Source organism: Mus caroli, chromosome 5, assembly GCF_900094665.2.
Source record: "Mus caroli chromosome 5, CAROLI_EIJ_v1.1, whole genome shotgun sequence".
In the NCBI taxonomy this organism is placed as follows: Eukaryota; Metazoa; Chordata; class Mammalia; order Rodentia; family Muridae; genus Mus; species Mus caroli.
Window position 1 is genome coordinate 111,845,741 of NC_034574.1, and position 13,709 is coordinate 111,859,449.

Consider the following 13,709-nt stretch of genomic DNA (forward strand, 5'->3'; position numbering starts at 1 on the left):
CCTTTCTTCTTCTTCTTCTTCTTCTTCTTCTTCTTCTTCTTCTTCTTCTTCTTCTTCTTCTTCTTCTTCTTCTTCTTCTTCTTCTTCTTCTTCTTTTTACTTTGAGACAGGGTTTCTCTGTGTAGTCCTGGCTGTCCTGGAACTCACTCTGTAGACCCAGGCTGGCCTTGAACTCAGAAATTCGCCTGCCTCTGCCTCCCAAGTGCTGGGATTAAAGGTGTGCACCACCACGCCCAGCTACACCTTCCTTCTTGAAGAGAAAAAAAAAGAAAAAAAAACAACCCAACCCTTCCTTTGGCCAGGTATTTTGTCTCAGTGACGTATCACGTGACCGTGTAGGCATTCTAGCCCTGAGCTACTGTGAGGAAGCCATCATGTGGTTCATAAACACACAGTAGAAAGCACACTATGAAGCAGAGCTGTTCTGGTTGTGAGCTTAGCCTGAGCTGAGCCTTCTCACTGCAGGTGGATCTCTGGTTCGAGGCCAGCTTGGTCTACAAAGCAAATTCCAGGGCAGCCAGGGCTACACAGAAAAACCATGTCTTGAAAACCCCAAACCAAACCAACCAAGCAAACAACAAAAAGTAGACACTTCATTTCAATGCTGTATTTTTGCTGTCGTGAACTGTTTGTTTGTTTGCTTTTGAGACAGGATTTCTTTGTATTGCCCTGAATTGTGCTGCAATTCACTATGCCCACAGGCCAGGCCAGTTGAGTCTGGTTTTGACCTCACAGAGATCCACCTGCCTTTGACTCTCACGTGCTGAAACTAAAGGTGTGCATCGCTGTGCCAGGCTAATGCTGGCACTGTTTTTGAAAGCCCACTTCTGTGAGCTCCAGGAACATTTCCGTTTCATGAATTCAGCAGATAAGTAGGCGGGTCATCAAATGACTGCCATGGCCTTGAACTAGCAGCTAAATGTGAACATTGTTTCGACACCTCTCGTGGGTGCATGCTCTTGTAATTCTAGTGCGTGAGAGGCTGAGGCTGGAGGATCATGGATTTGAGGCCAGCTTGCCATTCGGAGTGAGATTCGATCTCAAAAGGGCCAAGGGGAAGAGGCAGTCATTTCTCACATACTCTGGCCACATTGCCAGGCTGAGATCTTATGGTGTCAGTGGCTGCCATGTTGGATAATGTCCCACCCTGCCGTAAGAGAGAACCTGCAAATTGGCTTCTGTTTCTAGGAAACAATTAGTAACCGGGTGAGCTTCATTTTCATTTTCATGACAGAGGGAGTTGGAAGATTTAAAACTATGTATGATTCCTCCTAAGCCTGTGGGGGGACAGGCTGCCTGTCTCACTGGGTGAGTCCAGTGAAAACAAATGAAGAATGATTGAAAGTAAGCCACAAAGGGCTGGAGAGATGGCTCAGCAGTTAAGAGCACTGACTGCTCTTCCAAAGGTCCTGAGTTCAAATCCCAGCAACCACATAGTGGCTCACAACCATCCTTAATGAGATCTGACACCTTCTTCTGGAGTGTCTGAAGACAGCTACAGTGTACTTATATATAATAAATAGATAAATCGTTTTAAGAAAAAAAAAAAGTATCCACAAAGTCTGTCTCACGTGCTTTTCATAGGTAGGTAGGGGCTCTGTCTGGCGGGTTCTGAGTTGTTTGACCAATAGAAGATAGGGGCTCAGACACTTGGCTTAGGAGATAAAGCCTGGCAGACCAGGCTTCTGGCTGGCTTTTGAAATCTTTCAGGGTAATATGGATCCGTTTCTCTTTCTGGAAAGTTCACGTGGAGAGGCTGAGAGTTCGGTGGCAGGAGAAGTGGCTCTAACTGAGTCTATCCCTCCAGGAGTCCCCCCAGGGTCTCCCGGTACATCACTGAAACCACTTTGGAACTTTCTGGTCATTGGCTTTAAGTATAATTGAACCATCACCTAACCAGCCCCCTAGTAAGGATTAACCAGCTGAGCCACGTCCTAGTTCACTGAGGGATAAGAGCCGTCAACAAGTGTCTCCAGTCGCTCAGCTTTGGGGTAATGTAGACAATAACTAGCATAGATGGTGTGGCATTCTAATGGCCCATTAAAATCTCAGCCATAACTGAATTTGGTGGCTGCCTGGGTTCAAGTGTTAAGGAAGATTCAGGAGCTGTCTTTGCTCTTAATAGGAAACTGTGCCAGCCATTGATTAGTAATGTCTGCCTGGTATAGAGTTAGACAACGTACTTTGTTTTCTGCATGCAAACACATAAGCACACACACACACACACACAGGTATGTATGCACACATACCCAAGTGTGTGCACACGTATGGACCCTACAAACAGATATGTGCTGCAGAGAATAAATTGCTAGCCTTTACTGGCTCAATTGAGGACGAGGGGTGGAGCCCACAGTCCCAGAAGCTTCTCCCATCCGCTTATCTGTGGCTTGTGTATGTGACATGATTAAGTGGGACTAGTTGGAACCTCCTGTGGCCTAAGTGACCACAATACTTAAAAAGACCCGGACATGGGCAGATTTCAATCTATAACCTCCGTCCCTCTTCTTCACCTGTGAAAGCATTTCCAAATACTATACCCCAGCAAATAGAGTTATGTCTTAAGACAGACAATCCGCCCTTTTGACTACTCATCTTAGATTTAAAACACTGGAGTTTTATGATGTGGATACATACATACCAGTTTCCTCTTTCATGCCCATGGCAGGCATCAATAAATGATCTCAGAACTTTTTTCCCTGATGAGAGTGTCAGCCTTGCCCCCAATACGTTCTCCAGGAAGCTTCTCTCAATCAGTGAGGCCCAGTGTACAAACCACCTCCATTTAGGCATCCTGGATTCTGGAAGAGTTTTGTGTGATCACTTTTACAGCTCCGTGTGAGCACTTCCTCCCAAGGACCAGGGTCAGTTCCTATTTCTTCACTCTGATCTCACACAACACATGCCAGCTAACTGTAATTACAGAAGTGCAATTGTTTAGCCTATGGTAAATCAAAGTTCACATAGCTTCATGAACAGAAGGCTGTGCATGTGTGTGTGTGTGTGTGCATGCATGTGTATGTGCATGTGTACACACATGTCTGCATGTGTGTATGTACATGTGTGTATGTGTATGCACATGTGTGTGTATGTGTGCATGTGTATATGTGTGCATGTGTGTGTGTATGTGCATGTGTGTGTATGTGTGCATATGTGTGTGTATGTCTGTGTACATTTGTACTTGCTCTCCCAAGTAGGCATGTGTGGAGGCTGGGTTAAGGTCAAGATGACTTCCTTCATCACATCACCTTGTGTTTTTGTGACAGGATCTCTCACTGAACTTGGAGCCTACCAGTTCAGCTAGGCTGGCTGGCTATTGGATCAGATGGGTTGGCCAGTGAGCCCATGGGATTTGCCTATCTGGTCTTGATATCTAGCATTATGGGCATATGAGGCCACACTTAGCTTTTACACAGAGGCTGGGTGTCTGGACTTAGGTGCTCATGCATATAAAAGCAAGCACTGCCCACTGAGCCATCTCCCCAGACCCTAGTCACCCTTTCTTCTTCTTTCAGTGGGGGTCCATTATCAGATGGGTCCCCTTTGTGGTAGTTTTCAGTAGTTCCAGGTTCCTTTCCTGCTACTCACTAACTCCAACAAAAGAGGTTCATTGAATTAAGAAACTTCTGGCAGGCAGAGACTGGGCTCAGTTGGTAGAGTGCTTGTTTTGTGTGCATAAGGCACTGGTTTGATCCACAGAGACAGACAGACAGATGGATGGATGGATAGATGGATGGACATGAACACACACACACACGCACACCTTTGATTGGCTGCCAGTTGCCATATTTCCATCTCTGAACCAATCGCTAACAGGATGCTTTGATTGTTTCCCCCACGTGTATTGCGGAGACCAAGGGTTTCAACCACATGGGCTGTGGGCAAAGCACATATCCCACTGAAGGGGTGGATGGATCCTTGCCAGGCTCCAAACACAGTTTTCTAATGACTGTGGCCGAATGCCAGTGCACCAGGGAAGTACAAGATGGTACTGTCCTGATCCAGGCGTGGTGTGTCATGAGTGCATGGCTCTCAGGGTAGAACAAAGGCTGTTGTGTCTGATGCCCTGGCTTGAAGAAGCCAGCCAGTCTATGAGGCTCTGCTTCCACTCATTAACACATGAGAACACTGATCTCTTGACCCACTTCCTTCTTGCCTGCTGAGTAGGGAAGAGGCTTCAGGGTAGGGCGTTGGTGGGATGTGGGGGCTGATGTCACTTGGGTTTGGCAGGCGCTCTCTGAGTGCATTTGCAGTTTTTAGAATCAGGAGGGGGAAGGAGAAACCACAGCGTGACCATCTAGGCATCTCTGCCTTTCCTCTTACTTTCCCTCAAAGCTTTGATGCTTGGAGAGAAATTTTATCCTTATGTTTCTGTTTAATTTGCAAGCTACTTAGGTCATCAGCGTGAGCCCATAAAGAGCCATCTGATGTCCAAGGAGAGTTATGGGCTTCAACATAAGCCTCTTAAAGTGTGTGTGTGTGTGTGTGTGTGTGTGTGTGTTTGTGTGTGTGTAAGAGAGAGAGAGAGAAAAAGGGAGAGTGAGAGCTATGTGCATGTGTGTATGTATCTTTGAGTGGTATGTGTGTGTATGTACATGTGTTTGCATGCATATATGTAAATGTGTATGCATGTGTGTGTGTGCATGCGTGTGGTGTGTATGTATCAGTATGAGAGATGTGTGTGAGAGAGAGAAAGGGAGAGTGTGAGAGAGTGTTATGTTTATGTGTGCATGTGCCTATGTATCTTTAAGTGGTATGTGTGTGTATACATGTGTTTACATATATGTATGTATATACATGTGCATACACATGTATATACATGCATGTGCTATGTATGTATGTATGTGTATGAGAGATGTGTGTGTATACCTGTGTATGCACATGTGTATGGGTGTATGTATGTGTGTGGTGTGTATGTATGTATCTATGTATGTATGTGTGTGTGTATGTGTCTGTATGTGTGTTTGAGACTTATTTCATCAAACCTCTGCATTTGAACTCATGAGAAAGTGTGACCCAAGTCTTGAAGTTATAGAAAAATTCGTGGCAATAACTTTCTTTCATCAGAACCACACGGGGGATGGCAGAGACCAAATGCATGTCTTAGTTTTGTTCCCCGGTACTCTGATAAAGTACTCTGACCAAAGTGGGTTGCTTTAGGGAGAAAGGTTTGGCTTGTAATTCCAGATTCCACTCCATTAAAATGGAAGTCAAGGTAGCAGGATCTTGGAGCCCCCCCCCCCAACTCTGTCCTTCTCTACCAACCTATTAAATTTTAGGGAACCTCTGGGCTTACCCAGGGACCCTGTGGTGATTAGTTTTAAGTGTTAACTCACTTAGTTGAGGAATTATGTAGATCAGATTGGCCTGATGCATATCTGTGGTGGATTATCTTGCTTCTTCATTGGGGTAGGAAGACTTACCCTGAATGTGAGGGGCATTGTATGGCCTGGGCCCTGAGCTGCAGGAGTGGAAAGGGCTAGCCCCGTGCTAGAACAAGATATCGGACAGCGTGGGTGAATACATTCCTTTCCCCCCCTTGACTGTGGGTATTGGAGTAGTGGCCTAAGTTCTGCCTTGACTTCCCTGAAGTGATATCCTGGCAGTATAAGCCAAATAAACCCTTCCTTCTCCATGTTGCCTTTGCTGGGGTACTTTGTCTCACTGACAGAAGAAATGAACCTCTCTTCTAACCCTATAATCTCTCCCTGGGTGACTGTCCTTTAGGGTTCACTGGCATGGTCAGGGACCCATGATAAAAACCCTGCGTACAGGGACATCTTTGAGAGCACAATGGTTCAGATGAGTGAAAGGTACAGGGATAAGAGAGCCATGGAAGGTGGCCCATTACTGCTACCCTAAAGCAAGGTTCTTCACGGGACCAACGACAAGCAGGTGAACGTGCTGTATGAGAGCCAAAGAGCCTCTCATACCACAGGGAGCTCAGGAAGGCATGAATGTCCAGCCACTGATCCGTTAAGATTAGGCCAGGATCCTGTTGGAGGAAATCAAGACTCACTCTCATGTCCTTTGTATGGACATCTAAGCAGACACTCCCTACTGATTCTGTAGACCAAGGGTATCCAACTTTTTGACATTGAGACATGACTCTGTAATCCTTGGATGTGTCGGGCTGTGTTCACACCCATCCTGAGACCGATCCACGTGGCCTTGGGGCTGCAGGTTGGCTATGCCTCTTAGAGTCCCCCCGCCCCAACTTGTGGAGTCAGACTAGTCATCCCCACACTTGAAGACAGGGCAGGAAGTTTCACTACCCTATGCCTCTGGAAAGTGTCCTATGACTTTTTCCAGGTTGGAGTGAAACTAGGAGTCCGGGGACAGAAAGGTTCCTAGTGTCATCTTCTTGGCCATTAGCAATGGGGCGTGCTGCTCAGATATTCTTGATAAACTGCATGGGGGTAGAGCCAGGGGCTTTGGATGCTAGCAATGCACTCTTGATTGGCATCAGGTGGCCCTCCCATGAGTTTTAAATGCCTCTTCCTGGACACAAGGTTAATGCCTAAGATGGGAAACCCAGAGGAATCCGGCTACAAACATCATCAGCCTGATAAAGGAGGTGACCCTCAGCCAGCTGTGGGTGAGCCAGCTTGGTGTGGGTGTGTGAGCTGAAACCGGATGGTATAGCTTTATAGCCACACTAACTGCTCAGGTGGTGGCTTTGAAAAGGGGTAGGGGTGGGACTTAAACCTACGATCCATTCTGGGTGGGAGGAAGGGAGATCTGAAACACGAAGGGAGGGAGGCAGGTAGCTGATAGATCTATCTATCTATCTATCTATCTATCTATCTATCTATCTATCTATCTATCATCTATCTATCTTCTATCAATCATTTGTCTATCATCTATCTATCTATCTATCTATCTATCTATCATCTATCTATCTTCTATCTATCTATCAATCATCTGTCTATCATCTATCTATCTATCTATCTATCTATCTATCTATGAATGATAGATTTAATAAGCTATAAGCCCAGTTGGGCAGATCCTGGTCTATACTAACTTATTGCCCAGCTATAGGTCTCTGGTTACTTGCTGTTTTTCCTGGCCACACAGTCCTGGTCCATGGAGCTTCCTTCACCTCTGTCTTCCTCTCCAATCTCTACCTGCAATCATCCAGTCCCACCTTTCTCCCTACACTGCCCAATCACAGTGTCTAGCCTTTTATGGACCAGTTAGATTGGGCCTAAGGTTCACATGGTGTTACTTTGTATACGTGAGGATCTGCTTGTGTGTGTGTGGGTGTGGGGGGGAACACATCATGTGTATTTAGCATTAGAATACAAGCAGTGTCCGACCACTATATTTCCCTCTTTTTTTCCCCCAAATAAAAGGCCTTTTCTCTTATCATCATAAACACACAGTAGGAACAACTGTAAGACAGTTATAGAAACTGCTAGGTAAGAGCTACATTCATGATGCCCTTGTGTCAAGACAGAAAACTAAGACAGATAGATAGTAGAGGGAAGATAGTAGATGTGTGATAGAGGATACCCAGGTAGAGAAGAGATAGATCATAGAAGATAGATAAATAGATGGTAGACAGAAAATGAAAGATGGATTGATACATGATAGACAGATGATAGAAGAATGACTGATTGATCGATATATGATAGACAGACAGATAGACAGAAGGACGGTAGGTCAGTACTTGTTGATGGATAATGACCTGGTCACAGACTTGGAAAGCAAATGACTAGAGTATCAAAGACAAGGCATGCTTGGATGCAGGAATGTGAGCAGAGCTCATGGGGTAGATAAAGGATATGAGGGTTTGAGAGGAGACACACACAAACACACACAAACACACATGCATGCATACATGCACACATGCACATATATGGATGCACATGCACACATGCACACACATACATGCATACATACATGCACACATGCACATATATGGATGCACATGCACACAAACATACATGAACACACACATTCATACAGGTTCACACATACACACACACATGCACCCATATATTCATACATCCATAATACATACATACATATACACCCCCATACACACACACATACACACACACACACCAGGGATAGCATAAAGAAGTGCTGAATAGGCAAGTAGACAAGGTATCTCAGCTGGATGATTGTCTTAGTCTTAGCTTCAATGAAACACAGGACCAAAAAGCAAGTTGGGGAGGAAAGGGTTTGTTTGATTTACACTTCCAGATCCTGGCTGAAGGAAGTCAGGACAGAAGCTCAAGCAGGGCAGGAACCTGGAGGCAGGAGCTGACGCAGAGGCCATGGAGGGTGCTGCTCACTGCCTTGCTCTTAAGCTTGCTGAACTTGCTTTTTTTTTTTTTTTTTAATAGAACTCAGGATCACCAGCCCATGAATAGCACCACCCACAATGGTCTGGACCCTCCCTCATTGATCAGTAATTGAGAAAATGCCTTACAACTGGATCATCCGGAGACATTTCTTCAACTGAGGCTCCTTCCTCAGTGATGACTCTAGCTCTCCTCAACTTGACACACAAAACCAGCCAGTTCAGTGATCTACAGAAACCCAACAGGGAAGACTTAGCCTCAGCACTACCAAGCACTTGTAAGCACCAGTCCTATTACTAAGTACTATGACTGCCTCTGAAGGTGTTGTGGGCTAGCCTCAGAGACTGAGCCCTTCTCGGCTGTCTGTAGACACCAGCCAGCAGGTCAGTGGACAATTGTTTACATGGGGTTCCCTGATCATGATAGACATGGATTCCTGCTAAGGAGTCTCTTTCCCTTTTCATTGTGTGCCTGAAGGACACTGTGACTGGACACAGAGCATGCGACTAGGAGACTCACTCTAGGGACATGCCTTCCAATTATTTATAAGTTGCAATGTGAGTCAGCAAAGCCTCTTCGAGTTCTGGAACAGTCCCCTGAAGATGCCGTTAGGACACAGCCTGAAGGCAACATGATGATAAACACGCCCACTTCTTGGGATACAGGGTATGTGTGCATTGGACTCATGCACCCCGTCTGACACTGTGTCCTCAACAAGAAAAACAACTCCATGACCAATGGAGGGAAGGAGGAGCTGCCTTGCTCACTGCAACTCCTGATGCGTTTGGAGGACTTACTGACTCCTTGCTCAACCCAGTCCAGGTACGAGTTCTGTAGCCCCAAACAGGGCAACATAGGGCCACAAGTTTCCCATTGAACCTGGTGCCCTATTATGGCCATTGTGGTCTGGATTCTCTGAGTTTAGAAGCAAGCAAGAAGAGGTGTCATTACAGTGAGTTGTTGAGCTTCCTGTAGATCAGGACGCAAGGCTCTGTTTGTGCTGTGGAATAGGTAACACCAGTGTGCACAATGCCAGTGACCCCCACCCCTGGGGCCTCTGGTACTCCCCTGTCCAATGAGAACCAGAATGGCTAGAGAAGGAACCTAAATACTGATGCAATGAATGGATGGGTGAGGCTCGATATTTGAGGTCACACTGTCCACTTGGCTCAGCATCATAAGGATTATGGGTGGACCTTCAGTGAAGCCTTTTCCCGGAGCCTCAGGGTTCACCTGCTAGGCAGGAGAGTGAAGAATTGTATGGAGGCAGTGATTTGTCAAAAGGCATTGTAGGGGCATTTTACTTTAATATGTAAGTCTGAAAAAGTTGTCTTTCTTTTATCTGGTTGGTTGGTGTTAACCAGAGACTTCAGGGTAAGAGGTGTAGCTCCCAGCAGCTCACATGCAGAGGCTTAGACCCTGATGCTCTGTCCATAAGGAGGCTCTGGGAGGAGGGAATGGTTCATGAGGAGTCTGATCTAACCAGTGCATTGACCACTTTACTGTTATCTTTTAAATTCCATGTGTATAGTGTGTGTGTGTACTGTAGTGTATGTGTGTGTATAGTGTGTGTGTAGCATGTGAATAGGGTGTGTGGTATGTGGGTAGTATGTGTGTGCAGTGTGTGTATAGTGTGTGTATTGTAGTATGTTTAGTGTGTGTAGTGTATGTGTGTATAGTGTGTATTTGTAGAGTGTGTGTAGTGTATGTGTATGTATAGCGTGTGTATAGTGCATATGTATGTATAGTGTGTGCAGTGTATTCATGTGTCTGCATAGTATGTGTGTGTGTGCATAGTTTGTGTATGTGTGTGTGTAGTGTGTATGCAGGCCCTAGACACAATCAGAAAGTGGCTATTTACAATCTTGACATTCTTGCACTCTAGTGGCAGTGAGAACATCTTGCCAGGCAAGTCATTACTGTAGCTCACAGGGTTTTCACCGCAGGGGATCATTGATGTGACTTCTCTGATAGTGAGCCTTCTAACACACAGAGACTATAACACTGTATTCCGGACCTGTACAAAATCAAGCCACACAAAATCCCAGCCTGGAGAGGACATCAAATCCCACCCTCGCTGAGGAGTGATTGGCAACTGATGGCCACTGGGAGAGGGAGAGTCATTTTACTTTAGGGGTGTGGTTTCTAGTGGGTTAACTATGGTTGCACACCCAAGAGTATATGGTTAGTTTGTACTCAACCTGACAGACAGGAATAATTGCTTGTGAAAGGCTGGTGGGTGGAGAGAGGAAGGGGTGGATCTGGGAGAAGTTGAAGGAAGGTCTGTGACTATGATCAAGATGCTTTGTAGGACCATCTCAAAGAACCAGTAAAAACAATGTTTTAAGGTAAACAATCATTAGCACCAGGATCCCTAACTTCTATACTGCTTGAAAAACCCATAACATGTTTGATACTCTGTTTTAAAGATTAAACTTAGTAGCAAAAACAATTACCAATGGTATCCATCGCTACACAATTACAAAACTGTCAACTGTCTGTTGTCTATAGCCATCATGATCCTAGGAGCCCCTCAGATTTGGCTGCTGAGCCTTTGGACTTGCCTAACGTTTTTCAGTTGGAGAAACTGAGTCTCAACCTCCACAAGGATGGAGCCCTTGGGTGTAGCTGGGACCATCACTCAGGCTTGAGACACCTCTGTCAGGGTTTTATTGAGCAGAGCTGCCTGCCGCCATATGCATTTAAATAATGAGCGAGGATCAATACCTGCCTCTGTCCACAGTCCCTCGATGATGGCCTAAGAAGGCAAGGCCAGCTCCACTGCGGAGCTGCAGCCTGCAGCCCAAGCACATTACAGCCTCGCCAAAGCTAAATTTTGCCCATCAAGAACCACGAGCCATGCTGAGAAGGGTGGCAGGAGGTCGCTAAGGATTCATAGGGATCTAAATCTCGAGCGCTGGTGAGATAATGCGGCCATGTTTCCATAAACAGACATCCATCCATCACTGGATGGTGGCTCAGCCCTGAGCCATAGCCCATGGCAGCATGGTGGTTCTCAGAAGCCTGGCAGCTCTGAGGTCAGCTTTTATTTCTGCTTCTTCCTAGTGATGAGACTCCACAAAAGTCCCTTTATTCTTCTCTGTTTCCATCTCTGTTTCTCTCTGTCTCTCTCTGTCCATCTGTCTCTCCTTTTCTCTTTCTTTCTGTCTCTCACTGTCTCTTTGTCTCCCACTATCTCTCTCTGTGTCTCTGTGTCTCTGTCTGTCTGTCTGTCTGTCTGTCTGTCTGTCTGTCTGTCTGACTCTCTCATCCCTTCCCTCTCTTTCCAGTCCCTTCCTCCATGTTTTCCCGTTCCTTCTGGTTTTCTCCCTTTCTCCTTAGTTCCATCGGTATGTCCACAACACACACACATACACACACACACACAATTTTATATGTGCTAATATGTGTGTACACATACCCCTTCATTCCATAATCAAGGCATAGCTCCCCACAATGTCCCCCTTTTCTACTTTTCTAGCTCCACTTCCACAAAGACCCTGCTTGTGGACGTTGTACATCGTGGTGCGGAGCCTAGTGCGCACCACGATGTACAACGTCCACAAGCAGTTCATCCAAAGGCTGCTAGTGGAAGACTGACTTCCAGGCAACTAGGGTGAGGATCTTATACCCACACCCACAGTGACACACCCATTCCAACTAGGTCACACCTATTCCAACAAGGCCACACCTTCAGATGGTGCCACTCCCTGGTCCAAGGATATACAAACCATCACATTCCACTCCCTGGTCCCCATAGACTTGTTCAAAAACATGAGTCTATGGGGGCCATACTTAAACATAGCATAATGCAAAATGCATTTAGTGCAACTTTCAAAGTCCTCATAGTCTATAGCAGTTGCAACAATGTTAAAAGTCCAAAGTTCAAGGTCTCTTCTGAGATTCATTCAACTTAATTAACTGTAATCCCCAAAGCAAAGCAGGAAACCAGCTGGGCAAACTCCAAACTCTGCATCTCCATGGCTGATGTCAAAGTGGTCTTCAGATCTCCACTCCTTTTTCATCTTTTTTGACTGCAACAAACTGCTTCCTCCTGGGCTGGTTCCACTCCCTGTTAGCAGCTTTCCTCAGCATGTATCCCATGGCTCTGGCATCCTTAACATCTTTGAGTCTCCAAGGCAATTTCAATGTTACAGCTTCTTCTTTCAGTGTCTGGGATTCCACTTGATCTTTTGGACTCCTCCTAAGGACTGGCATCACTTCTCCATCTCTGTCCTCTGTAGCACTCTATGCTCAGGTTGATCCACTCCATTANGGCTGCTGTTCTTGGTGATCATCCCATGGTACAGACATCTCCAATACACTGGGGTGTTTCATTCCAACTAGGCTTCACCAATAGCCTCTCATAGGCTCTCTTCAGGGTGCCAAGCCTCAAATCCTTTGCATGACCCCTTCAATCCTGGGACATCAACTACAGCTGAGGCTTCACCTTCTCCAATGGGCTTCCCTGGCCTCTCACAGTGCTAAGCCTCAGCTTCTCTCCATGATCCCTTCATTCCTTCACAAGCAGTACCACCTGAGTGACTCTTACACATTACCAAGTCCAGCCGCAGCATGAGGTACAACCTTGGGTATCTCTGGAACACAGCTTCTTTGTGCTCCCAGAAAACAGTTTCCAGAAGATTTCACCTCAACGATGCTGGTCTCTTCTTAATCACCGCTAATTCCTTAGCTCCAGTTAACCAGCATCAATTTTCCCAGTAGTTCCTTCCATTCTTAACTCTAGAGCCAGAGGCACGTGGCTGAAGCTGCCGAGTTCTGCTGCTTACAGGAACTAGAACATGATCCCCTTGTATTATTACATTATCACTAGCTTTATGTTTTCTAAATCCTTCACTGCCTAAGCTTGGCTATCCTGGTTCTTGCTCTGTACATTGACCTTGAATGTAGAGATCAGCATGCTTGTCTCATGGGATTAAAGGTGTGTACCACCATGCTTGGATCTAATTTAGCTGGGTAGGATCTTGCCCCAAGGTCCCACTCCCTTAATCTTTATCTCCTAGAACACAAGGTTTTGCTCCATTTCACTTCCTGGTACTCCTTTAATACTCAAACCATATATTTTATATTTTTCCTTTCTAAGCTTGCTATGCTTGTTCAAACTTTTCTTCATAAGACTTAACCAGAGAACAAAGTNTCTGCTGGGCTTTTTTGAAACTTCTTTTGTCAATGCAATTAATCCAAGTCTCTTTACCTTAGCCTCAGGAAAACTTTTCAGACAAGGGCAAAAAGTAGCCNCATTCTTCACCAAAATACCACAAAACCAGTCTTTATGCCACATTCTGAAATTCTTCTCCTTTGAAATCTCTTGGGCCAGGTCAACACAGTTCAAATTACTCCCAGCAACAAAGTCTTCCATATTCCTACTAGGATGACCCA